At 31.2% G+C, this 6,640-nt stretch overlaps 1 long non-coding RNA gene across 1 annotated transcript; it reads right to left on the bottom strand.

Moving 5' to 3' along the window:
* Positions 1–4,327: 4,327 nt before the first annotated feature.
* LOC130625782 (uncharacterized) lies at positions 4,328–5,173 on the bottom strand. Its single transcript, XR_008981760.1, has 3 exons — positions 4,835–5,173; positions 4,601–4,724; positions 4,328–4,463 (listed from the first exon to the last, which is right to left on the bottom strand). It is a non-coding gene; the product is annotated as an uncharacterized LOC130625782 (long non-coding RNA).
* Positions 5,174–6,640: the final 1,467 nt, after the last annotated feature.

Below are 6,640 nucleotides of genomic sequence, written 5' to 3'. Positions count from 1 at the left end.
CCAAACTTTTATATTTTTCAGAATATACTCAAAGCTGAGCAGTTAGGTAAAAAAAGAGGTAAAAAATGCCGCGCATAAAATTTATCGCAACTTCGGTTAAATAGAAACACAGGAAATAGCCTGTCGTTAACAATGGGATGAGCGCTTGGTACAGGTATACTGTCTCGAACATGCTATATATGCAAAATATATACCATTTTCCAAAAAATTATATCCTAACAGCCCGTCGTTGCTCCGTCTAGCTAAAAAATCACTCAGCAATTTTTCTTTGTGGAATATATTTTCATGACTGTTATAAAAGTTGTAGTTACTTAACGTGGCTACGTGCCTCAGCTTTTCACATGCCTACATGCCTTAATTTTTGTGTGATAATTCTTTTTGTTGGATACTCCTCGTTGTTGCTAAAGAATCCAGTAGTAAGCGTTGTTAGTCTACTCTGAGTCAATGGAAAATCACGTGTTTTTTGTTGTTGTTGATACTTCAATGGGACCTTCACAATCTTTTTAAAAGCCTTGAACAGCAAAATTTCAACGCCTTAATTTTAAAAGGATTCATCTTTCGCAAAAATTATTTCCCTTAATTTCCCAATTATTTCGAATCGTAAAGGTTTATTAATAAAATCCCAATTACCGCAGAAGCACTAGGGCACGTAAGTACATAAAGTACGTTGCGAAAATAAGGTGCGTAGACACATAAAGCACGTAACCACGAGGGCACGTAAGGCACGTAATTTAGCAGACCCTGTACATGGCTAGAGAACGAGATGATATACAATCCCGATCGATATTAATACTTTTTTTCCGGTCCTTTTAGTCATCGCAATCTCTTGTAGGCATAATTATGTTATACATCTGGAACTCCGTTATCTCAAATTTTCGTTTTGTGGAACTATTTTTCCGGTCCTTTCAGCTCACAGGACGTATATTTATAACAGTATTTTTTACTGATATACTCATCCTGTATATAAATTCAGAAATAAAAATAATAATAATAATCATTTTAGCACGAACTGGATATAGCCTAGATAAAGCAGAGTAATACTTTAAGCTTTTTTGGAAAGAAGTAAGTTTAGTAACAATCACATACTACTATCAATATATATATATATATATATATATATATATATATATATATATATATATATATATATATATATATATATATATATATATATATATATATATATATATATATATATATATATATATATATATATATATATATATATATATATATATATATATATATATATATATATATATATATATATATATATATATATATATATATATATATATATATATATATATATATATATTTCTTTTTTCTGTTCCTCGTTTTCGGCTAAACGAGTATTTTATCTCGAACTTCAGAAGGTCTTCGACGCTCGATAACTCGACTAACCTTTATCTCGAACTTTCGACGTCCTAAACTTTTTTATCAGTTCCCTGAGAGTTTGGGTCGACCGTATTTATTTTAACACGTGGTATTAAGAAGAAAAAAAGTACAAAAGGAGATCGACAAACCTGACACCACCACTTTCAAACCAAAATGGCCTTCGTTACATGTTTTTGTTTTTTTCTTTTTCTTTTGATTCTACCTTAATTCTGTAAACAAAATCCGCAAAAATCGCGTTCTGCGGAAATTTTCCGAAATAAAGCTGCGGCGCATCTTTTTCGAACAAAATACGACTATTATTAAAGAGACTAGTCGTTAGCCCGTGGAAAAATCCACATGTCCGTCCGTCCTTTAAATTTACCAATCCCGACACATTGGATAAAATTTATCGCATTTGATATTCGTGTTTCCGTAGCACGATTTTCTAACTCAGCGGAGCGTTTGAGCAGAGACAGACAAATTACGGCTAGACTAGTCAGTCCTCAAAACATATCGCATTTGGTGTTTCTTAGCACAATGTTTTCGTGTAGACAGACAGACCATTATTAAGATAGGGAGCATAGACTTACAGCCTTTGATCTGAAAAGTAATAGTCACCATGAATTGAATTGTAGTCTGTAATAAAAGGCATTAAACATATTCGTAACATGTCGGGATCACCATTTAACCTAAAAATATGCTGACAAGCTTAACTGATCTGAAAGTTTTTTAGAAATTATGCACTGGCACTAAACAAATAATTTTGTTACATTAGTTGTATATATTCTGTTTGTACTCAAATTATTCATTTTTGATTTTTACGAATTAGAGCCCCGGAATCTCAATCATTACGATATGATCACCACGCTTTAACTGATGGAATTTTTTGTCCGTATTTTATATACATGTTGACCATTTCAGTTAAGTGCAAAGAAGTTATTTCATATTAAAAGAAATTCCGTAATGCTACATCTGGTGTGCGTCACCGAGTAACATAGTTTCATTTTTGTCAGGCAACCCAAAATTCTCTGTTTACACGTCCTTGCCACGCCAAAAAATTGCATTACATTGCGTTGTAAAAACATAAATAAAAGTGCCAATTTTCCGAAATTTTAAAGACGTACAAACTGTCTAACAAACTAAAGTTTTACACAAAAATCTTCAAATATAGCTACTGAAATTCACAAAACTAAAAAGCATTAAAGAAATCAAAAATCTACTGTTTCTTAGACTGTTTTGGTTTCGCCATCATATTTTTCACTCGCTAGAAGTCGTAGTTTTTTCTTGACGTCACGTGGTTTATGCTTACCGAACACGGCGTCCTTTTAAGAAAAATTTAGGTTAGGCAGAGAAATCTTATAATTTTTACAACCCTGGGTTTTGGGTTGTGAAACGGTCACGACTCTGGTACAGACCTGTTCAACTGGTCTGTACCAGAGTGATGCTCGTATCACCGTCTGAATGTTAGAAAAAATACAGATGCCCTGCTTGATTTTTTCACAAACTCGTAGCCAGACCGATAACATGTTAATCTTAGTAATAAAGGTGGATAGCGTAACATCTTTTCACGCATTGATTCTATATCTCCGCAGAAGAGTCGTGCCCAGACATTATGAATTCTATTTTAAATAACTCCTTTGGTGCATTACTCTTATAATTCGACAAACTCGTACCCAGACCGACGACATTTTAATCCTAGTAATAAATTCGGATAGCCTGACATTTTTTCGCACATTGCTTATATATCTCAGTAAACTCGTACCCCAACCGACATAATTCAATTTTAAGTAATAAATTCGGATAGCCTGACATCTTTTCGCATATTACTCTTATAACTCGACAAACTCGTACCCAGATTGACGACATTTTAATCCTAGTAATAAATTCGGATAGCCTGACATCTTTTCGCATATTACTCTTATAACTCGACAAACTCGTACCCAGACCGACATAATTCAATTTTAAGTAATAAATTCGGATAGCCTGACATCTTTTCGCATATTAATCTTACAACTCGACACACTCGTACCCAGACCGATAACATTTTCAACTCACTAATAAATTCGGATAGCCCGCTATGTTTTTGCACATTGCTTTTATAACTCAGCAAACTCGTACCCTGACTGTTTTGCTAATATAATTGAAAACTAGTACCCAGGCTGACATTGTTTCAATCTCTGTAATAAAACGCCAGTTCCGTGTGTCTGTCTGTCATTTTTGCAAAGTGGATTATTATATTCACTACTTTCTTTGATAAAGTCTATAAAACATCACCTATAAATTTGTTCTGTAAAGTACTAAACTTTGATGTTAACATAATGTTGACGTCAAAGGAAAGTATATTAATTAATGAAGCAATTACATTGCACCTAAAACTTTGAGGCCAAATAACTTGGAAATTTTTCACCGCGTGGGTAACTAAGGACCACCTTGGAGCAATTTGGGTAAGTTTCCCAAGCCTGGGTCCCCAATCCGTTTCGGAAGAGACGGGTCGATGACGTCATCAGAAAATATACAAATTTCTTAAAATAATTTTTTGCATATTTGTTCGTTTTTGCTGAGGTCAGCAAAATGTTTAAACCCTCATATCTCCTTAAGTGTTTGTCCAAAACAAATGATCCTATACATTATTTAAATCAGCTATTCAAGCTCTACACCATAAAGGCAACAAGTAAACAAATTTCCAAGAAAAAACATTTTGTCTCTTGACAGATCCTAGCTGACGTCATCAAAATTTAAATAACGGTCCCATTTTTGTTATCCTGTCTAAGTGGATTTTTCCACAGGCTTTATCGACTAGTTCAAATACTAATTTTAGACCTTCTTGTTTTTTAATGATGTTGGAAGACCTGCAAAATTTTGTATATAGTCTGTATATTATATTACAGAGGCCTGTATATTATTATACAGACCACTGCTTTTAACAAACAATAAAAAGTTCTATCGGGAGTGTGATATAAAGATACATAATCATTCCGTTACAGTGATAAAAGTTCAATAAACTATAAAAATATTGTAAGAGTTTTTTCTTTATTCTCTTCTTCTTTTGCAGATATGACTTTCTCGTAAAACAGCATTAAGTTTTTCTAAAATATAAAATCATCTATCAAAATCTGGACAAAACTAAACACTATGCAGTGACGCACTTTGTATGTTTCATGGTGTCATATAAAAGAGTTTTGATAAATTAGCGTGTTGTAATATATTTATACGTTATACATACCTTGAACCTATAAATTAGATCCATTTCTTTAAATTTATAAATTACATCGGTATACTTGTGCTGTCATTAGAGAGCTTCAATTTACACTAAGGTGCCACCATTTACCTGGATACATAAACATGTGCTAAAAAATCACATTGAAATGTGATTAAACATTGTTTTTAACTACTCCACAAAGCAGTTTGTGTACACTCTTACACAGGTGCAGTAGGTGAAAAAAAAGTTACTCCATACCTGAAATATCGATAATCCCCAGATTGCACATATTCTTGCCTTTTTCATTTCAGTGCTTCCCATCAGGAAATATTATGAACTCTAAAGTGAAATTGTTTAGAAATATGAGAGGTTTAAAAAAATTTTTAACCATGCTTTCACAGAAAATTGCCCACAATTAAGGACACTATCAATCCAATTTAACAATTTAATTTTCAAATTGTCAGTTTTCTTAATCATTGCTTAGTGTGATATATACAACTACCTTTTTGCTCATTAAAAGAAAACATGCATCCAATTTTTAGATAAACAGTGTTGATGAGAAAATTTGAAAATTTAGATTGATCGTGTAATACTCCGAAGTTTTGTGAAGAAACACTGCTACATATACAATAATAGGAAAGATACGCATAAAGAATTTCAGAAATTACTTATACAGACTTTTTTGTAATATATATATATATATATATATATATATATATATATATATATATATATATATATATATATATATATATATATATATATATATATATATATATATATATATATATATATATATATATATATATATATATATATATATATATATATATATAAGCAATTTATAAGTATTTGTAAGTTCTTGTTAGATTATCTAGGTAGAATTTTCCAGACACTTTTCAAATATTTGCAATAATTTTTTTACAATGCACTACAAGAATATGTTAAAAAAATAATTCGAAATAAGAAAATTCTAGCAGTTTTCCAAGTGAAAGGACAAAAAAATTTCAAACGTAAACAATTACTAATAAAACCTTAACAAAACACCCTGCTTTTTTACCAGTAGAAGAAATAGTACTAGCAGATCCTATATTATGCGTAATCAAAGCTTATCAAGGTCTATAATTACTGGACAAACTTTCCATAATTTATAAGCAGACACAAAATGATAATATTTTAACAATATCTACAAAGTTTCTGTTACTGTTTTACTGTCACAGTATACAAATTGTTTTGACAAAGTAAAACATTTTATCACTTAAATTACAACTGAGTTGAAACTTTTATCCCAAAGTAAAAGAAATTAAGAATGTAGTAAAAAAATTGACAAGAAGAATTCTCAAAAAAATTAAGAATATTTTGCCTATGCTTAGTTTGAATATATCTGGAACTTCATCGCAAACTGCGTTTTTATCAAGCTTTAGAATAATCTCTCTTTCACAATTAAACGATATAGGTCATATATGTGATTGAGCATCCTGAGACTCATTTCCTAAACATGAATATATATCAAGAATATAACTTCAGCAAACAGACAAATAGTGAACTATTTTTCTTATGTGGTGCTTTAGGAGCATTGTAACAGAATTAGTGTAACAGAATTAGTTTAGAAATTTAGGCATATTTAAAGAGGCAGACAAGATGACTGGGCACATGATAGTCAAAGCCCTGAATAACATATTATCGTAATTATATTTATTGTGAATCATATAGCTATAGTTTCAAAAGTATGAAATGATTTAAGATAATGCTTAGCTAGCTATCTAGATTCGTGGATGTGCAGGTTAGAATTTTCTAATTTTTCCAGATCAGTCATGAAAAAGAACAGCTAGCTAAAGCTACAGAGCACACCTTTCGACTTGCTAACCTTGTTTAATAAAGTTAAATTTCTCTAAAGCACAGGGCTGTGCTATCTAGCTACAGACAAGAGGGTCATTATTAGCTATATATTTATTTTTTAAACAATTGTCAAGTTATCACAACACCAGGCACCTATAAAGTTACACACTCAAACTAACCATAGCAATAAGTCTTGTATTTTTAACTTCAATGTAGCTAGCTATA

Source organism: Hydractinia symbiolongicarpus, chromosome 14 (genome assembly GCF_029227915.1).
Source record: "Hydractinia symbiolongicarpus strain clone_291-10 chromosome 14, HSymV2.1, whole genome shotgun sequence".
Classification (NCBI taxonomy): Eukaryota; Metazoa; Cnidaria; class Hydrozoa; order Anthoathecata; family Hydractiniidae; genus Hydractinia; species Hydractinia symbiolongicarpus.
The sequence above is the reverse complement of the archived record's forward strand: the minus strand, read 5'-3'. Positions and strand labels throughout refer to the sequence as shown.